Source organism: Bos mutus, chromosome 27, assembly GCF_027580195.1.
Source record: "Bos mutus isolate GX-2022 chromosome 27, NWIPB_WYAK_1.1, whole genome shotgun sequence".
Taxonomy (NCBI): domain Eukaryota; kingdom Metazoa; phylum Chordata; class Mammalia; order Artiodactyla; family Bovidae; genus Bos; species Bos mutus.
In genome coordinates, this window is record NC_091643.1 from 8,231,190 (window position 1) to 8,252,335 (window position 21,146).

The following is a 21,146-nucleotide window of genomic DNA, read 5'->3' on the forward strand; positions in this document are numbered from 1 at the left end:
GAATATTATTTACTTATTTATTTTTTCATTTTTATTTGTTGGACTCACCCCATGGCATGTGGGATCTAGTTTCCTGACCAGGAATTGAACCCATGCCCTCTGTGTTAGAAGTGTGGCGTCTTAACCAGTGGACCACCAGGGGAGTCCCTCTGGTCTGCTCTGCACTCTACTGCTCAGTTAGCTTTTTCTCTTTTTTCCTTGTTCTTGCATCCTCATCCTGCTTGTTTGGTTGTGTTGACTCCCTGTTGCCTGTAGTTCTCACCCCGACCATATGCTAGAATAACGTGAGAAGACTTTTAAAAACACCAGTGCCCAGTCCCCATCTTGACCAATTAATTGATACTAGCAAATACCAGACATCAATTCTGTCTTAAAGTTTCCCCGGAGATTTTGACGTGTAGCGGGAGTTGAGAGCCTCAGGGCGGCAGGACAGTGCGCTGATGAGAGTTCGCGTGGCCCGCAGGGACCTCAGCCATTGCTTTTTCCAGCCTAATCTTCTGCCTCTTCCCCCGTTCACATCCTGTCACTTACACTCCGGGCACATAGTTCTTTTTTTTTCCTTCATATTTAGTTTAATATAGAGAATTAATCAAACTATGAAATAAAGAACAGTTTCAGAGAGAATTTAGAAGCCATAGTTCTTGCTGTTCTCAGAACAGACTCTGAGCTTTTGCCTGTCCTGATCGCTCTGCCTCAAATGCCTTCTGCTTTTTCTCTGCCTGGTCCTTTACCCTCCCCTCAATGCCAGAGACAGTCGCAAGCCTTCTTGTGCAAATTCCTGTTACATAGGCCTTACGCTATGTTAGTTATTTCTGTGTCTGTCTGCCATACCGCACTGAACTCCTAGAAGGTAAGATCCTTATTTATTTCATCTCTGTTGGGCTTGGCACCAGCTTAAGAAGCTCCCTGAGAGTCTGACAAATAAGTAAATGAAAGAGGGAAACAGCAGCCCACTCCGGGGATCAGGAAATTTATGGGGTTGGGGAGTGTAGTAAATATAGTCTAGCAGATGCGGTGAGGAAGGCTTAGCAGACGTTTTATCCTCTAATATTGCTTTGAATTTGCTACAACACTGCCTCTGTTTTATGGTTTCGGGTTTGTTTTTTTTTTTTTTCGGCTGGGAAGCACGTGGCATCCCAGTCCCCAGACCAGGGATCAAACCCGCATCACGCTCGTGGAAGGTGAAGTCTCAGTCACTGGAAGGCCAGGGAAATCCCCTCTACTGTTGCGTTTTCATACTTTTGTCAAAAGGAAAGATGCATGTATATGTGTTTCTCATGTGGGACTGGGAAAGTCGAGACCAGCTTTGAGAATAGCCCCAAACACCATTGAGCATAAAGTCATGTCATATTTGTCTTCTGAGATGGTCTAGAGATTTCTGAATGAGAGATGGAGTCAGCCACTTCGATGATGGCAGCTGTTTATTTTGCCCAGTGGATGGTCCCAACTTATTACTGATTTAAAGATACCCTTATATGGACAGCCCTCCAGACATTGTACGTTTCTAATTTTGATCTCACCTCTGGCCTTTGTGTTTTAGCTGCTGCCTTCTCTTGGCTATTTTTAATACTTTTTTCTCAGTGTGTCTCAGAATTGTCCAACACATTCTAAAGAATCATAATTTAAATTTGACTGATTTGTCCTTTTCTTCAGTGGCCAGGATTAGTTAAATTTTGAAAGAGATTACTTTTCGTAAATAATCTCAGAGAGACTCTTTTGGATATTGTGCAGGGGGATGTTTGAGGTTTTATCCTAATTATTTTACTCAACACTGGCCCACCACTCCACGCTTAGGAGAAGAGACGGCTTGTTTAACACTTACACAAAGAACAGTAAGTAGTCTGATGTCATGATTTGCATGTATTTCTGGTATGCTGTGTATGAACAACTAGCATACTCTTTGTCTAACTTGCTGTTGATTATCCTGTAATCCTGTATCATATTTTAGAGTTTAATAATGAGAACAAAAATTTTCTTATTCAAAATCAAAGTATTGGTTGGAATTTATTAATATGCTGCTCTTTCATGTGTCCATCATCTTATTTAAAAAGAGGGTTTATTTTTTACTTTTTAATGTTAAAGTATAGTTGTACAATGTTTTATAAGTAACAGGTCTACAGTATAGCAATTCACAACTTTTAAAGGCTTTGTTCCCTTTATACTTATTATAAAATATTGGCTGTGTTCCCCATGTTAAGCCTTAAAGAATCTGGGTTTATCAAGAATTCTTCCTTTCAGTGTAGTTTACATGAAAAGATCTTAAGTAGTGAAACTGAAAAGATTAACTTTTAGTTATTTTTTTAGGAGCCTTTTTTAAAAAACAGATCTGACTCAAAGAATTGGGTGATGTTCCCTCTCCTGGCAATTGGAGAGACAGGAATAGAATGTCAAGAAAAAGAACAGACCAAGTCTTACAATGTGAGCATTAAGGTCTAAAATGGGTAATTGTCTCCTGTTTCACAGTCTGCAATAACCACAGATACCCCAGTACTGCTTGTCCACCCTTCCTTGTGTGAACCAGGGTCTCTGTAAAGAAGCTGGTCTCTGTGTTTCAGAGAACAGCCTCTTGGATTATTATAATTACTGGGCTGTTACAGTTCTGGGAGCTGAGTTGTTAGTCCTTCTTTGATTATCGCTGGTATTTTGAAAAATGAGCCTTCATGGGAGCGTTTGTTAAAATGAAATATACGGAGGTTGAGACAAAATCACGTACATCTATCTCAAGACATAGCCTCCGCTCCCCCTAGAGAAACCAACTACCTCCTGGATTCTTGTAGCCAAGTGAAGTTAGAATCTCTTACAGATATTTCAGCTCCTGTAATTTGCGGTTGATTTTGAACCAGTTATTGCCAAAGTGACCACTTCTCAGTGTGTCTGGTTGGGAATGGACTGCGTCCATTTACAACAAAAATATTAAAAATCAGAAAGTAAATTCTTGATTTCCCAGCTCTCTTGGTAAACTGGTACCAAGTGTTGTGTTTCCCCACACACGGGCATTTTAGGAGGGCTGGGCGGCTTGAGAATAGAATATAGGAGCCCTGAGCACTTACTCGAAATTACTGTTTGTAAAACATTGTGGCTGTGGGCTGCTGTTGATGAGGGTCCTTTCAGCTTTACCCTGCAAATTTCCTCTAAAACTTAAAATTTGAGTCCCAAAGTAGGATAGATTCTCTACTATGTACAGGTGGTTCAAACACAATTTCCCCTTCCTTATTATTTTAGGTAGGTAAAATATGTATTTTTACAAATCTGTGCCAACTACCATTCTGAGTGTTATATGTGCATTAACTCACTTTTACAACAGTCTGTTAACTTGCCTGTGGTGGCTCAGTTAGCAGGTAGTGAAGTTGGGATTCAAATGAACCCAGAAGGGTAACTCTTATTAAAGAACTTGCCTACAACCTACAGTCCTCAGATAGTCTTGAATTTCAAGTTAGAAAGTAGGGTAAAAAAAACTCTAAAAAAGTTGTAGATGCTTCTGAAACAAATTTAATTGCTTGTGGATTGAAAGAACAGAAATAAATATTAACTGATCACTTACCAAAAGATTTTGGAAGTTAATAGCTTGTTGCCCAATTCTTAACAATTTTCCTATAATTGGATAGAATAAACTGAGAAGGGGGCATTTATTATTAGTGGTTCAGCATAACTTGTTAATTCAAAGTCTCTTCACCAGGGCAGTTTGATTTGTGGTAGGTGAAGTTTTTGCCTATACATTATCTGTGAAAAAGAGGTCTCTAAAGCAAATAGTGTAAGATTGCAGGAAATGTTTACTTATTTCAATGTAGCAGAATATTTTCAAGTACTTTTAGTATAATCTGTCAACTGTCTTTAGTATTTTCATCTTAAAAACGGGAAATTCAGCTTCATATTTACTAGATTCATGTAATAAAACTTTAGTTAAAAAATTTTCAGTTTGGATATATAACTACTTGAAGCCAAATTAGACTGGAATTAGGATTTTGTTAACCCACCTTTTGAGTCACGTGGCTTAAAATCTTGTTTTTCAGGGCTTTTGTTTCCCCCCTGAAATCTTAGATTGCAGTATATTTAAGGTTTCTTGTTTTGCATTAGCTTGAATGCTAATAAGTTATAGAGGTCAGACGGTCCTTAATAAGCCTATGCTTGTTTTTCCATTGAAAGTGTTTTTATTACATGAGACATTAGTGCAGCTTTGTTTGAATCTGACAGCCATGCTATGTCTATCTAGCAGTTTAGTAAGCCTGGCGTCTCCCAGGCAGAATTGTTGCCTCAAGAGAAAGAGGGAAGGACAGTCTCTAATCTTTTAACTGAGTGGACACTAATATTGGGGCATATATGACCCTGTGCTCTAGTACAGTGTGAACTTCAAAGGGAAAATTATATACATATGAGTCTAGCATCTAGTACCAGAGAAGGCAATGGCACCCCACTCCAGTGCTCTTGCCCGGAAAATCCCATGGATGGAGGAGCCTGGTGGGCTGCAGTCCATGGGGTCGCTGGAGTTGGACATGACTGAGCGACTTCACTTTCACTTTTCACTTTCATGCTTTGGAGAAGGCAATGGCAACCCACTCCAGTGTTCTTGCCTGGAGAATCCCAGGGACAGGGGAGCCTGGTGGGCTGCCATCTATGGGGTCACACAGAGTTGGACACGACTGGGGCGACTTAGCAGCAGCAGCAGCATCTAGTACATACCAGGTTCTGTCCTTGATAATACAGCTATGTCTGTATTTCTATATTCATGCACATCTGTCTACCTATCTTGCTATGTATGCATAAACATGTGAGTTTGTTTATTTAACAGAATGTTCGGAGAAGGAAATGGCAACCCACTCCAGTACCCTTGCCTGGAAAATCCCATGGACGGAGGAGCCTGGTAGGCTACAGTCCACGGGGTCACAAAGAGTCGGACACAACTGAGTGACTTCTCTTACATATTACGCAACAGGCACTGTTCTGCATTCTTTACAAATATAAACCCATCTAATCTTCATAGTCTCCCTATGGAGTTTGTATATTGTTATACCCACTTTAAAGATGATGAAACTGAGGCACAGAGAGAGAATTAATTGCCCAGAGTCAACAACTAGAAACTAGAAGTGATGAAACTAGAAGAAGCCTGGGCAGTCTTGCTCTGGACTCCATACTCTCATTGGACACTTTTCAGCATTGATTTGGAAAAAGGAAGCAACTTTATCAGTGGTCTAAACAGCTGTTAATTGACAGAGCTTAAACCTGTTTTCCAGACATATATGGTACAGACATCCATCACAGCGTTCCTTTTCTTCCGACTTTGCACATGTTGTTGGTTCTGTATAATGTTCTTTCCACTTCTTTCGATGTTGAAAGCTTAGATCAGTCGTTCAGTCGTGTCCGACTGTTTGCGACTCCATGAATCGCAGCACGCCAGGCCTCCCTGTCCATCACCAACTCCCGGAGTTCACTGAGATTCACGTCCATCGAGTCAATGATGCCATCCAGCCATCTCATCCTGTGTCGTCCCCTTCTCCTGCCCCCAATCCCTCCCAGCATCAGAGTCTTTTCCAATGAGTCAACTCTTCCCATGAGGTGGCCAAAGTACTGGAGTTTCAGCTTTAGCATCATTCCTTCCAAAGAAATCCCAGGGCTGATCTCCTTCAGAATGGACTGGTTGGATCTCCTTGCAGTCCAAGGGACTCTCAAGAGTCTTCTCCAACACCACAGTTCAAAAGCATCAACTCTTGGGCGCTCAGCCTTCTTCACAGTCCAACTCTCACATCCATACATGACCACAGGAAAAACCATAGTCTTGACTAGACGGACCTTTGTTGGCAAAGTAATGTCTTTACTTTTGAATATGCTGTCTAGGTTGGTCATAACTTTCCTTCCAAGGAGTAAGCGTCTTTTAATTTCATGGCTGTAGTCATCATCTGCAGTGATTTTGGAGCCCAGAAAAATAAAGTCTGACACTGTTTCCACCGTTTCCCCATCTATTTCCCATGAAGTGATGGGACCAGATGCCATGATCTTCGTTTTCTGAATGTTGAGCTTTAAGCCAACTTTTTCACTCTCTTCTTTCACTTTCATCAAGAGGCTTTTTAGTTCCTCTTCACTTTCTGCCATAAGGGTAGTGTCATCTTCATATCTGAGGTTATTGAGATTTCTCCTGGCAATCTTGATTCCAGCTTGTGTTTCTTCCAGTCCAGCGTTTCTCATGATGTACTCTGCATATAAGTTAAATAAACAGGGTAACAATATACAGCCTTGATGAACTCCTTTTCCTATTTGGAACCAGTCTGTTGTTCCATGTCCAGTTCTAACTGTTGCTTCCTGACCTGCATACAGATTTCTCAAGAGGCAGGTCAGGTGGTCTGGTATTCCCATCTCTTTCAGAATTTTCCACAGTTTATTGTGATCCACACAGTCAAAGGCTTTAGCATAGTCAATGAAGCAGAAATAGAGGTTTTTCTGGAACCCTCTTGCTTTTTCCATGATCCAGCGGATGTTGGCAATTTGATTTCTGGTTCCTCTGCCTTTTCTAAAACCAGCTTGAACATCAGGGAGTTACGGTTCACATATTGCTGAAGCCTGGCTTGGAGAATTTTGAGCATTACTTTACTAGCGTGTGAGATGAGTGCAGTTGTGCGGTAGTTTGAGCATTCTTTGGCATTGCCTTTCTTTGGGATTGGAATGAAAACTGACCTTTTCCAGTCCTGTGGCCACTGCTGAGTTTTCCAAATTTGCTGGCATATTGAGTGCAGCACTTTCACGGCATCATCTTTCAGGATTTGGAATAGCTAAACTGGAATTCCATCACCTCCACTAGCTTTGTTTGTAGGGATGCTTTCTAAGGCCCACTTGACTTCATATTCCAGGATGTCTGGCTCTAGGTCAGTGATCACACCATCGTGATTATCTGGGTCGTGGAGATCTTTTTTGTACAGTTCTTCTGTATATTCTTGCCATCTCTTCTTAATATCTTCTGCTTCTGTTAGGTCCATACCATTTCTGTCCTTTATCGAGCCCATCTTTGCATGAAATGTTCCTTTGGTATCTCTGATTTTCATGAAGAGATCCCTAGTCTTTCCCATTCTGTTGTTTTCCTCTATTTCTTTGCATTGATCACTGAAGAAGGCTTTCTTATCTCTTCTTGTTATTCTTTGGCACTCTGCATTCAGATATTTATATCTTTCCTTTTCTCCTTTGCTTTTTGCTTCTCTTGTTTTCACAGCTATTCGTAAGGCCTCTCCAGACAGCCATTTTGCTTTTGTGCGTTTCTTTTCCATGGGAATGTTCTTGATCCCTGTCTCCTGTACAATGTCACGAACCTCATTCCATAGTTCATCAGGCACTCTATCTATTAGATCTAGTCCCTTAAATCTATTTCTCACTTCCACTGTATAATCATAAGGGATTTGATTTAGGTCATACCTGAATGGTCTAGTGGTTTTTCCTACTTTCTTCAATTTCAGTCTGAATTTGGCAATAAGGAGTTCATGGTCTGAGCCACAGTCAGCCCCTGGTCTTGTTTTTGCTGACTGTATAGAGCTTCTCCATCTTTGGCTGCAAAGAATATAATCAATCTGATTTCAGTGTTGACCATCTGGTGATGTCCATGTATAGAGTCTTCTCTTGTGTTGTTGGAAGAGGGTATTTGTTATGACCAGTGCATTTTCTTGGCAAAACTCTATTAGTCTTTGCCCTGCTTCATTCCGTATTCCAAGGCCAAATTTGCCTGTTACCCCAGGTGTTTCTTGACTTCCTACTTTTGCATTCCAGTCCCCTATAATGAAAACGACATCTTTTTTGGGTGTTAGTTCTAAAAGGTCTTGTAGGTCTTCATAGAACCGTTCAACTTCAGCTTCTTCAGCGTTACTGGTTGGGGCATAGACTTGGATTACTGTGATATTGGATGGTTTGCCTTGGAAATGAACAGAGATCATTCTGTCGTTTTTGAGATTGCATCCAAGTACTGCATTTCGGACTCTTTTGTTGAAAGCTTATCAGCAGGCAAATTCACATGTTACTTTCTCCAAGGTGCCTTTCTTGACTAACCCCACCAGAAGATTCCTGGTGGATTTTTACCCTTTGGGATGCTTACTGATTACCCTCCTCTATGGTATAAAGTTTATATATGTGCCGTTGTGTCTTCTATCGGATTATAAGCCTCTTGGAGGCAGCACTGTTGCTGATACCATGTTGTGCTACCATCTTGGGCATCCCGCCGTTTGTTTAAATCTCGTTAATGCTTGGGAGTTTTGGAATGGCAGGAAGCAGTTGTTTAGCAAGTGTCTGTTAAATGGATGACTCTTAGGAATGCATGGTGAGGATAAATTTTCCCCGTGGACTTCTAAGGATACTTGAAAAGATCAACTGTCTAAAATAAGTATTTAAACAGCAGCAGTAATAATGCTGCCTTTATTTTTATAATCCTGATACAATTGTTATAAACTATGCAGAATTAGCTGTTTTTCAAAGTCTTAAAAAAGAACTGTCTTGAAGAACTGGCTACTATGTGTATATATATTTTTAGCTTACAGAAAGTGCAGAAGAAAAAGTGGTTTATGCTTTGGATCCATTTTCTCTGCTCACATGTGCGTAAATGGTACTCTTGATCCATTTCTGAAATGTTAAGATGGACTGAAGAGCCGTGAACGTGGTGTGCTGCAGTCCATGGGGTCGCAAAGAGTCGGACAGGACTGAGCAACTGAACTGAACAGCCATGAACTATACCCATGTAATCAGTCTGTAGGCCAGGATAGAGAATCATCTTTTAAAAACCTGTTTTTATTTGTTTATTCATCTGCGGCTGTCCTGGGTCTTCGTGGCTGCACACGGGCTTTCTTTAGTTGCAATGCGTGGCCTTCTCATTGTTGTGGCTTCTCGTGTTGCCGAGCGCGGGCTTCAGGAGTTGCGGCTCCAGCTCTAGGGCTTCGGCAGGGTCAGTAGTTGCGGTGTGAGGGCTTAGCTGCACCTCGGCATATGGGATCTTCCCAGACCAGGGATCGAACCTGGGTCTCCTACATTGGCAGGCAGATTTTTTTTTTTTTACCACGGAGTCACCAGGGAAGCCCGAGAAGTCATTTCTTTAGTGGAGAGCTGTAGCATTGAAGACCACATAGATTAGTTTGGCCCAAAAGTTTGTTCTGGTTTCCCTATAAAAGGACACAGAAAAACCTGAATGAACTTTTTAACCAACCCCATATTTGTTTCTAATTATAGGACGAAACAAATAAAGCTTAAACTTAACCATTTTAGCAGTTTCACATTCAGACTGTATCACTGTTTCATTTTAGTTTGAGTAACCTGCTGGTGGATAAGACAAAGTAATTGTAGTAATCAGAACTGTGGGTTTTTTAAAAAGGAGAATTGTGGGTTTTTAAGAGTAAGATAGACACAGATTAGTCTGAGAGGGTTTCATTGGAAAGTAAGGGGATGGACTGTTTACAGACCGTTTGAAGATTGTGTATCTGTGAGCTTTCACTGTGTAACAGGCCTCCTAATTCTAGCAGCTGGGAAAAGCAAGCCTAAAGTCTCACGGTTCCGTGGGTCACCCGGGTGACTCTTCTGGTTGGATGGAGCTAGCCAGTTGGTCTCTGAAGTCAGCTGGCAGCCTGGCTGGGGCCGCCTGGCCTGGGGTGGCCTCCGAGCCTGTGGGGGCCATCGTCGGGCTGGCTGTGGTGGGGCTTCAGTGCAGATGGCAGGTCTGTGCCCCACGTAGTCTTACCCTCAGAAGGTTAGGTGGGCGTCCAGGGGTGGTCTTGGTGCCCTGAAGTGCAGCCGGAGTGGAGGCCGGCTCCTCGACCCTGGGCCTGCACTAAAGTCTCTGGCTTATGCTTGCTGTTGCCCTGCAGACCAAGCCGAGTCAGTGTGGGCCGGGGCTCCCCCGGGGTGTGGGTCCAGGGAAGTGGGAGCTGACAGGAGGGTATTGCCATCCCATTGCCCGGACATGGAACTTGTGCTAACAGTCGCTCAGTGTCCCTCGGCTCTGAGCCAGCCCTCGGCCCCCAGCACACGCTGCTGGGGTGGAGGACACCTAAGCCGGCTGCCCAGGCCGCAGAGTTTTCAGATCCAAGTTTACAGGCCCTGGCTTCCCTGCAGCACGTCACGATCATTTGGAGCCCATTTCAACCTTTTATTCTTTGAAGCTTTGAACCGTCAAAGCAGGAAGCCTCTCACCCTCCCTCAGTAACGTCCCAGTCGGGGGCTGTGGGTGTAAAGGCTGCAGTTTACTGGGAGCGTGTGCCCGGCGGGTGCCGGAGGCTGGAGTCCTTGCTGCCCCTTGATGTCGCATCACTGCCCCTGTTTTACGGGGCAGGCGGGGAAGTGGACTCACACAGGTCAGCTGAATTGCCCAAGGTCAGAGTGGTGCCCAAGATCAAGCGGGTGGGTTAGGAGCTGCCTTTTGAACTCAGATCTTTCTTTCTCCCCAGTGGACTGGTGATGGTTTTTAGGTTTTTTTTTTTTTTTTTGAGCACGAAGCCATTGAGTACCCTTCATGCCATCCTCTGAAAAACTGCTGCTGCTGCTGCTGAGTCACTTCAGTCATGTCCGACTCTGTGCAACCCCATAGATGGCAGCCCACCAGGCTCCCCTGTCCCTGGGATTCTCCAGGCAAGAACACTGGAGTGGGTTGCCATTTCCTTCTCCAATGCATGAGAGTGAAAAGTGAAAGTGAAGTCGCTCAGTCGTGTCTGACTCTGAGCGACTGCAGCCTACCAGGCTCCTCCATCCATGGGATTTTCCAGGCAAGAGTGCTGGAGTGGGGTGCCATTGCCTTCTCCGTCTGAAAAACTGGTGACCATGAAATATGAATTTTCCCCCTTTTCTGCTTCTTTCCCACCCTGTCCTTCACTAGTTGGACTAAATCACCAGGTTTAATTTGAAGATGATGCCTACCTCAGAGAGGAGACGTTCCTGCTGGTTCCAGATGTCCTTTTTAAAAATATGTTAGAATAATTAATCTCTCTGTGACTCTTGGAGATTTCAAAATAAAATGCAGAATCCTGAGATAGCCTAAAACATATATTTAAAATTTTAGGGGAGAGGGATAAATCAGGACTTTGGGAGTAGCATGTACATACCATATAAATATATACATATATATACAAAATAGAGGACAGAGACCTGCTATATATTAGCACAGAGAACTACGCCCAATATCGTCTAATATCCTATGTGGGAAGAGAATCTGAAAGAGAATATGTTGTAACTGAACCACGTTGCTGAACACCTGACACACACACACTGTAAGTCAACTGTACGTGAATAAAAGTTAATTTACGTTCATGAGAAATAACCATCATTTAAGAATGAAACTGTGCCCCCGTCTCGTGTGCTCCCCTAGTACGCAGCACAGAGCTGCGCGTCTTTAGGGTCGCAGGAACCGTGTGTGTGGTGGGTGGGGAGTGGCGGTCTGTCCGTCTCCCTCAGACGTGCGCTCCTGGACGGCGCAGAGGCCTTGTCTTTCCCGTCTTCTGTGTCCTCAGCACTGGGTCCCAGGGTGGGAGCGTTCCAGTGCTTGTTACCCGGTCCCATACGTGGACTCCGTGCCCAGGGACGGGCTCTGTTCTGCTTTCTGTCTCCTCCGTCTGCCCTCCTCTTAGCCCTTTCTTTCTCTTTTCTAAGTCATCTTCCTCCCATCTCAGTTTGTCTGAGTTCCTCAGCTTTCCCTTTCTCCCACCCTCTCATTGGCAGTTTTTCTATTCACTATCTGTTTTCTTTTTAATGTTTTATATTGGAGTATAATTGATTTACGATGTTGTGGGTTAGTTTCAGGTGTGCTATCTTTGTGACATGTTGAAATGACCGTATCTTGGATATATGGAGTTCAATTTAAAAAATTATTAAAATTAATTTCACCTGTTTATTTTTACTTTTTTTAACGTGACTGGAAATTTTTGAATTATAGAAGTAGCTTGCTCCAGCGGGTCCTTATCCAGGTCAGTTCATTAACTTGAGTTTTTGTTTTGATTTCTTGGATCTGCTGGACTGGAGACCCACAGATCACCTCCCCTCACTGGCGCGGCTCTGCCTCCCTCCCCCACACCCGCCCCACAGTGTGTGACCTCGAACAGGAAGGCTTTTCCTTACTTTTAAACGATGCCCAGAGATTTCTCTCTCCTGTCATAGGTATGCCCGGGACAGAGTACAGTTGACTCCTACATTCTTCTCGCTAACAAAAAGGGAACCGAGGGTGACTCATGGACACTGGAAGATACACTGTTTACTTTGGAATGTTTCAGTTCTCGGATCTTGGGACAGGTGTGGCCACTGTTGAAAGAAACAGTGTAGTCATACTCATTATACTTGACATGTGAAGAACTGGAGCACTGCCCAGCGTCCCCTGCCTTCAGCGTCAGGACGTGGGATCCACTCCCTTGTTTCTCTCTGATGCCAGATTCAATGCATAGGTGCTTATGGTGTATTGGCTTTTTTGTTTGTTGAGGGAAGAAGTACTGTTTGGCTTAGAAGCTCTTTGACTGCACTCTGACATAGTAAGTTAAGGATCACTGTATCGAAAATAGCCTCACGATGTCCTCCTTTGCTGTTGAGAATTCCAGAGTAAGTTCGCTGTGGATCACAGAGAATTGATCGTATTCATCCAAGGTCAGTCATCTTTGATAAGTACCAACTTCTTTCCTCTGGGCTCAGGGTGGGGTGCCCCACTGCAGGGACTTGGGTTGGGGCGGTTGATGGGCGCAGCTACCATCTCATGGGGGGTGAGCAAGTCCTGGCTTCCGCTGCCTAAAGCTGGGCTCTGGGGGTGGAAACAACCGGCCTGGCAGCCCACAGTTTTTGTAAACAGCCAGAAGCGGGATTGTGCTCATGCCAGTGAAAACCAAGCCGTTCACCGCTTTGGGTGGCGTGCCACCTGTGCCGGTGCTTTGTAAGGACAGGGTCAGGTCTTGCAGTTCCGCGCCACCTGCCTGTACCACAGTTGACCTGGGATTTGGGGAGCTGAGCAAAATAAATCTGCTGAAATCTAAACTGCATATGACATTTTAAAATTAGAAAAACAAACAGCTCTGACAAGATTTGCAGGATTATAGCTAAATAGTTAGTATGGAAGACGTGCCGTGGAGTGGTTAGGAGGCGGGGTGGAATAATCCCGTGTTGACTTAGCGAAAAGCGTGGAACAAGCTGTTGAATTTCCCTGTTTGCCCAAATGTTTAAAAAACAAAATGGAAAAATGACATCTCCCAGAGATGTTCGGAGATTTGATTGATGTTCATGCCTTGATATCTCTCATGAAATAGCCAATAAGAGCAAAATATAAGAACTAAAATATCCACAACAAGCTAGTGTGAACCATCTTGAGTAGATACTAAGGAGTCTGGTGTCCTTGGCCCAGCCTGTGCTTACTGAGGCAGTTTGTATTTTTCAAAGAAAGTTCCGAGTCACCTCTACTTTTCTTTTGAATATCAGCTGTGTACTTGGGGTCTTTAACTGTCAACTTGAGCTTCAATAGGATTTATAGACGGTCTGCCACCTATAAAGGACAGTTGACCAGTTCTAGCCAGCCAGGCAGTTAAATGCACTTCAAAATGCTTCTTGCTAAGGATGATGGCTTTTGCGAATATTTGAGATGTTTATTCTCAGCTGTAGTCTATTAGTAAACCTGAATCCTCATAGCAACTCCTTGGGAGGTGCAGAAGACAAAGCCAGAGAGCAAATAAATTCGTTCATTATGTAGCGAGAAAAAACACTTGTTTAAGGTTCTTTGTTGATAGACTTATTGGTCTGTGTCTTGGATGCCTGGTCAGTTTTATGTAGGACCAGATCTGGGCATCCCTGATGGCTCTGCCAGTTCAGGAGACACGGGTTCCATCTCTGGATAGGGAAGATCCCCTGGAGAAGGAAATGGCAACCCACTCCAGTATGCTTGCCTGGGGAAATCACATGGACAGAGGAGCCTGGCAGGCTGCAGGCCACGGGAGTCACAAAAGAGTCAAACACAACTTAAGCAGACCAAACAACAGTACCAGGTCTGATCGTGCTGTGTAAATAATCTGACTGAATGTCCCTTGACTTTTTTTTTTTTTTTTCTTGTGAAGAGCACACAGCACTGCCACCTTGTTGCCAAAGTTTTGTCTGATTTGAAAGAGCTGAAAAATCCAGTGAGTGCCTGTGCTGAAAAAGAGCTCGCCCTCTCCGTGGGCCGGCACTTGTGAAAACAGCGAGGAAGGAGATAGCACCGGGGGACCCATTCAGTAATTAGCATAATCACGATGCTCTGTATTGTTCGCAGGGCACGCCCCTTGGCGGGAGCTCCCATTAAGAGGACACCGATGTTGTCCCAGTGAATAAATCCCGGCGCGTATGATGCGGATCAGCGAGTTCCTGCGGGCTGCGCCGGTGCGGTTAATTTTAGCCAGGGGTTTGTTCTATGAGTTGTAAAACTGTCTACCCGAGTAGAAGTTAGTAAGCTGAAATGTGACTTCTCGGCCAGTGTGGGAGAAGCCTATTTTAGACTCAGACTGTGTTGGCGATCCGGAGAGCGGTCTCTGAAGGATTGCAGTCCCCACTTCCTTTGAAAGTTCTTGTAAGTACCGGCTGAATCTTTCGGATTTCTCATTGTTCTTTTCGCCCTAAGGTCTCCCTCATGTTGCTGTCCATTGTCATTTTATCTCTTGGGAAAACGGGGAACTCTGGGCTGAGTGCTTTAGAGGCTGCTAAGAAGGGTGGCCAAAGGTTTTTCCTTAAACATATCTCACTACAGGAAACCTGCCTCACTTGATTTTCCCAAGAGAAAGTATTTGATTCTTACTATTTTTATCTTTGCAAAAGCAATCCGTGCATTGTTGCATACTTTATCTGTTGAAATATTTGATTAATGGAAAGATGTGTCATTGAGCTTTATTTTCAGTGGTGACCTAACTCTTAGAGGGGGAAAATGTTGAAATTGGACTCCTGATATACCTACTGTGAGCTACAGGTTTATGTACAGATGTAATGGGAGTGTCAAATGTAATTTTGTGAAATGTGTAGGTAGTTTTTGTTAAAGGAGGATTTGGTGCCTAAAAATAGACCCATGTCTAAAGAGAAGCCCTTAAAAAATAAAATAAATTTAAGAGGAAGCCTTTGAAAAAGTAATTGAAATTATCCTCTAGAAGATTGGGTTAGGGATCAGAATTAACCAAAGGTCAGGAAATTCCCTAGCTCAACTGCTCTTAATTCAACAAGTCATTGCCAACTTAAGTTTGGACTGAGGAAAACTAAAGATTTTAATGTAGAATCATTTTAATTACGTCTGAATCACCTGGCTTGGTTCAAAGTGTGTTTTAATTCACAAGACGCTGACTTCATGCCAAATAACTTGCTTATAACACACAGCCTGGCAGGAATTCCTTTATCAATTAACATGTATATTCCCTCCCCAGCCCTGGGAATGTCGATTTTAATGAAACAGTTCTAATGCTCCTAGGCATCAGGGCTCCATCCTCTGGGCCCAGGGGAAGGCATACCCTTAGATGCCTTTTTCCATTTGGAAAGCTTTATTTAAAGACTTCTTTGTTGCTGTGTATTGTCCGATTTTAAATCCCAACAACCCAAGGTGCCAACAATGAAAGGAAATGTTTCAGGGTACATTTAGTAGGAAAAGAATGTAAGATGGGAAAATAGAACTGAGGGCTTGGTCTATTTTTGGAAGGAAACTTTTTTTTTTTTTAACTGAAGTCTTTTTATTGAGCAGAAGAGAAATTTGCTGTCCAAATTCATTGCAATTATAACAGAAAAGTCTGTAATGTCATCTTCAGCAGTTGAAGGGACTTTGTTCCAGGATTTCCTTTGGAATATGTACTTTTATCCAAAGAAAGTAACTGTTCTCATTCTTTCTTTTAACTGTTAATGAAGTACCATCAGAGTCTCGGTGGAGTGTTTTTAGAGTTACACTGTGGTTGGGTGTTAGATCCTCCTCCAGCTATTATTCAGCCACTCAACTGTAGTTTAGTCCTGCAAAAAAAAAAGCCGTGTAAGATTTGTCCATTTTAAAAAATTTAACAGAAGGATGTTTCCCAAGGTATTTTTACTACGAGGAAGCATATGTGCTTTTAGGAGGAGTTGCTAAAATGCTCGTAAACACTTTCCGAGTATTTGTTTTCATGATTTATGTGCCGTGAGAGAGTGATCCAGGAGAGGAGGTGATGTCAGTGTTGGTGTGGGAATGTCAGGAGGGTTTGCTGGAGCGGAGACCCTCCTCCTGCGGCTCACCGATGCCTGGGGAAAGGAAGGGGTCTCCCAGGAAGGGACGGGGGTCTCAGTACGCTCCTGGGAAGAGACCGGACTGCTTGTGACCTTGACTGTGACCTTGGCTGTGACCAATCACAGTGAGCTCAACACACAGTCACCAGCAGGAGGTCCAGATGCTGAGAAACGCGGGCAGTTCTGTGGCCTGGGGAAGGACCCGGAGCCCACGGCTCCCGCCGTGTGCAGCCGTGTGTCAGACACTCCTGTGCTGCCCGTCGCCCCCTGCACCTGACTCTGCACGTGTGTCCTCCAGCCTGCTTAAGCTGCTCTCCCTGGCCGCCTGCCCTCCTGTCCTCAGCCTCCCCCTCTTAAAATAGTCCTAGCCCTGGAGGCTCTGACAACTCCTGATCACAGGAGATTGCTTTTCCTGGGATTTCATTCCTAGAGAAGAGCCTTCTGCTCTGAAGCTTTGAGGGGTTTTCGGGAATGCAGAGAGGCGCCTTCTCTCTAGGTCCCCTTTATCCTCTGTCAGTGCGGCCAGAAGGGAACTGAAATGATCTAACAGGTTGCCCTTTGGTTGGGAGCCTAATGCAGGTGCTCAGTGATCACACTTCTAGAATGTTCTCTTTCAGAAGGAAACCTTGCAGGAATAGGGCTTGATCCACTGAGTTTTCCACTGTTTCATCTGGCATGAAAGGAGCAGTGAGCAGAGGGTGTCTTCCGCGCTGCGGGTCTCGGGCACAAGGGTATGGTAATAGGATCTGGGCCCCGGCAGGAATGCCAAGAGCCCCTGGACGTGCTGAGAGGCTGTTGTTATTTAGCGTATGAAGCACCCCCAGAGCCATACAATGCACAGAGAAAGCGTGGTTCCCATACTCCAGGAGCCCACGTGCTCGTGTTAGGCGGGGCGCAGAGCGCGGGCCCGACTTGACACTGAGTGAACTGGCAGAGCCAGGAATAGAGGAAGAAAAGGAGAACATGGGGGCGGGGGCGGGGGCCCGTGGGCTGCTCTCTCCATCTGGGCTCCTGCCTCGTAGGGGTCGGGCAGCCAGCAGTGCCGCCGGGCCCTGCTCCCCTGTCTCTCCCTGCAGCTGGGGAAGGGATGGAGGTGAGAGGCCCCCAGGGCCCGGTCCACGGCCCAGGGTCACTGTGGCGAGTCCCACACAGGGAAGGGGATCAGGAGCTTCACCTGCAGCTGGAAAGCACCTGTTATTCATCTGTAGCGGAGGCAGCTTGACACATGTGCACGCTCAGCTGCTCAGTCGTGTCCAACTCTTTGCGACCCCAGAGACTGTAGCCCACCAGACTCCTCTGTCCATGGGATTTTCCAGGCAAGAATGCTGGAGTGGGTTGCCATTTTCTCCTCCAGGGGATCTTCCCAATCCAGGGATCGAACCTGCGTCTCCTGCGTTTCCTGCGTTGGCAGGTGGATTCTTTACCACTGGGCTACCTGGAAGCTCCTGTTAGGTCCATTATTCCCCCAGGAACACCCAGAGCACCGTCTAGCCCGTGCATGAACCACCTACACGTTCAAACATGTTACAAACGTAAGGAGCATCTTTCTCCATACGGGGATATTTGCGTAGAAATCTGATATTTGGGTTCCAGACTTTCTCTCCCTCTTAAAAACCGATACACAATTGAACAGGTTACTTTGCCCAGTTGGGGATGTTGGGTCAACTGTTACATTAGTTAGAGAAAGGCTTTGAGCTTCTTGGAAGAAAGGCGTTTCCCAAGGTCAACCTGGTGTTACTGCAGCCCATAAAGGAGTCAGAATGGCATGAATCAGAGGGCACTCATCAGGCAGGCGCGGATGTGAGAGATTAATACCCAGGAGGATGTGTGTGAGTCATTTTCCCTTTATGTTCAACCTCATCCCATCTCTGACTAAGGCTCCAGGCCTAGTTCACAGCCCCACAGCTAAAAGGGCTTCAGAGAGAGCTCGACAGAGAACCTCAGAAATGATTAAAGAGCTGAAAAACGATGCCTATAAAAGAGGTTAGGAACTTCTATTATTTAGCCAAGAGGAGAAAAAAAATGACCAGCGGGGGCTCTTGAATTGTTATTCCGGCATCTGTATTCCAGGGCCAGCGTACAGAGGCCAGCTGGTGTCCAGCTTGTTGAGGATGTAAGGCTTTGGTCCAGTGACGGTTAGGGCAGAACCGTGGCTCTCGTGGTGCAGCCAGCCTTAGCCCCACCTGGGAGCTAGTGAAAAGTGCACATTCTCAGGCCCCACCCAGGAACCGTTGATTCAGAAACTATGGGGAGAGGGGATAGCCCAGCGATCTGTGTTTTAACTCACTCCCCAAGTGATTCAGATGAAGTTGGAGGTCCCCTGGACAAGGTGCAGACAGAGAACAGTTATAAAATGGGGAATTGGGGTACTGGAAGAGGTAAGGTGTTTTCCTGAAGCTGTCAAAACCTGGGTCTGATTTGCAGGGTTTTCAGTATTCCATCCGAAGTCAGGAGTTAAACGACCTGAGTCCCCGCCAGCCTTCCCTCCTCTCTGCATTTCCCGTCACTTCGAGAAGACTAATAATTAACCAGGAGAATTTTGCAGTTACTTTTGTGAGCTCAGTAGTCAGGACCCTGCCCACGTCAGATGGGGAGCAGATGAGAGGCCGATGCAGTCACGCTGTGCCGTCAGGTGTCGCCATCTCTGCTCTGTACAGCGCACCATTGAACAGACTGTCTCCTCTCCTCGGGCCTTTTCAGCAGCCACCGGTGGGCAAGTTTGAGCAGTGGTGAAAATGGGTGCCCTTTGGTGTTAGTCCATGGCCCCTCCATGTCACAGGCTGCTGTGACAGTCCCCATGTAAGGGGGGACTCATCTCCCTTTCAGAAGCAGGGAGGCTGGGGGGGAAGTGTGACCCTACCCCACTCCTCCCTCGGTGTCCCTTGCACTGCGGGAACGTGACCCATGCTTGCACAGGGACTTCCATCTGACACCTGGAGGCTGAAGACAGGGGCACCTCGATCTATTGTGTTAGTGGGTCTCCCTCGAGCCGGGGCACGGGGGCCGGTTTACCCTGGTGTTTTACATCTGTAGCAAACAGCCAGCCAGACACATAGTAGGCGCTTCATGCAAATAAGCAGTGAATCATTCCATCGTAGTGTCCAAGGCCACAGGTGCCCTGCCTCCATCCACGTGATGAATGACCTAGAGTCGGGCGGCTCGCCGTTGCGGCCTCCCCAGTCCAGATGCTCCGGCCTAAGCGTCCCTCCCCGCCCTCCACCTTGCACGTAATACAGATGCATCTCAGTTCCGTGGTCTTTGCCCTTTTGTACATTCTTCCTGTGTGATTTGCTTGCAGGAGTGGTCTGGGGTGGAAAGCAGAAACTCCGGAGAGTGTGTCCGTCCGTCCGTTACACCCTGTATGGCGTTTGGGACAATCAGCGCTGTCTGCGATCCAAGTGAAGGAAGGGTTCCCTGAGGACATGTTCTGACAGTGCTGCCTAGAAAGTGTCACAGTGGGAGTGGGCTGCTGTCCCCAGAGAGGCCGTGTCCAGCCTGGGCCCGGCCCCGAGGCCCTCAGAGCTCGGCCCTGAGAGCTGGAACGGGGGTACCCTCAGCGTTTGTTCCCAAATAAACAGTGAATGGAATGATTCACTGTTTATTTGCGTGAAGTGCCTACTGTGTGTCTGGCTGGCTGTTTGCTGCAGATGTAAAACAACAGGGTAAACAGGCCCCCGTGCCCCAGGTCGGGGGAGACCCACTAACACAATAGATCGAGGTGCCCATCTCCAGCCTCCAGGTGTCAGATGGAACAAACGTTTGCAGAGGAGTCCGCGTTCCTTCAGGTGAGGGCAGTGTGGCACGGACCCCACTGTGCCCCGTCACGGGAGACAGAGGGTGGAGGTGGCAGGTGCATTCTGCGAGTTGTCACCGAGTCCTCAGACCTTGTTATCTTGGAACAAACGGACTTCTCAGACGTGAGGGCGCGTGCACCGTCATGTCCCACGCCTGTGTCCCGTGTCACGCACACCGTATGTGAGGCCTGATCCATGTTCTGGTTGCACCCAGAGAACACAGGTTTATCTCAGCAGTTCAGAAGCAGAGACGGCCGACTCTGAACACCTTGGTTCTGCCCCTGAATTGAACATACTGTCTTTTAAACTCCTGATCTCTCAGTAACTATATATCCAATAGAGGAAATGCCCAGTGGCTAGTTGATTTGGTTCTTCACAATAGCAGGCAAAGGCTATTTTCATTTCTATACAAAGAAAAGTGACGGAATAGTCTTTCTTTGGGTATTTTCACCCTGGCAACAATAATTTTGTTTCTAAAGTCAGTCATATCTAGTCCAGAGATGTGTCATTACAAATGAGAATGGTTAGGTCATTTGGGATTAGCTTTATCTCATGGCAGTTGCTGAATCAAAAACTGTAACTATTTTGAAAGGAGAGAAAAGGAAAACTCCTTAGTTTTTAATTAGAAAGAATTACTGACCTAATAATTCAAAGATCCCCAGAAACAACCTAATAAGGTGCATGGACCGTAGTCCGCCAGGCTCCTCTGTCCACGGGATTCTCCAGGCAAGAATACTGCAGTGCGTAGCCATTCCCTTCCCCAAGAGATGCTTCTGACCCGGGGATCAAACCCGGGTCTCCCACATCACAGGCAGGTTCTTTACCATCTGAGCCACCAGGGAAGCCAAATAATTTATGGTGCTGCCCCATAATGCAGCACGCTGCAGCTGTTTGAAATGACGGTGTTAGATGTATATGGAGTAAAACTAGCAGGTAACAAAAAAGCTTACGTATCAGCTCATTTTTCAAATGGGTATTCATAGCTTTAATTCCTTGTTTAAAAGGAAGGCATTTATATGCACATAAAAAATAATGCAGTGCCCCAAATATGACAGCAGTTAGCTGTAGGAATGAGCTCATGTTTTCCCCTGGCTTTCTGGTTACCTGTATTTTAGGCTTTTTTCTTCAGTGAGCATATATGACTTGTGAAATAAGGAAAACCTTTCTTTTCAAAGCAGAACTGTTGTA

At 45.4% G+C, this 21,146-nt stretch overlaps 1 protein-coding gene across 7 annotated transcripts in view; it reads left to right on the forward strand.

Annotated features, from left to right (window-relative positions):
- The window catches only part of SLC20A2 (solute carrier family 20 member 2), a 118,511-nt gene that overhangs the window by 25,024 nt on the left and 72,341 nt on the right, over positions 1-21,146 (forward strand). For 2 of the 7 annotated variants that reach the window (XM_070364197.1, XM_070364195.1), the window contains exons 1-2: positions 12,340-12,570; positions 14,213-14,506. The exons of 4 other annotated variants lie outside the window; for them this stretch is intronic. The gene's annotated coding sequence lies outside the window, so the exon portion shown is untranslated. Of the gene's footprint in view, positions 1-12,339; positions 12,571-14,140; positions 14,507-21,146 lie in introns of those variants that run through there. One more of the 7 variants, XM_070364196.1, reaches the window with a different exon arrangement.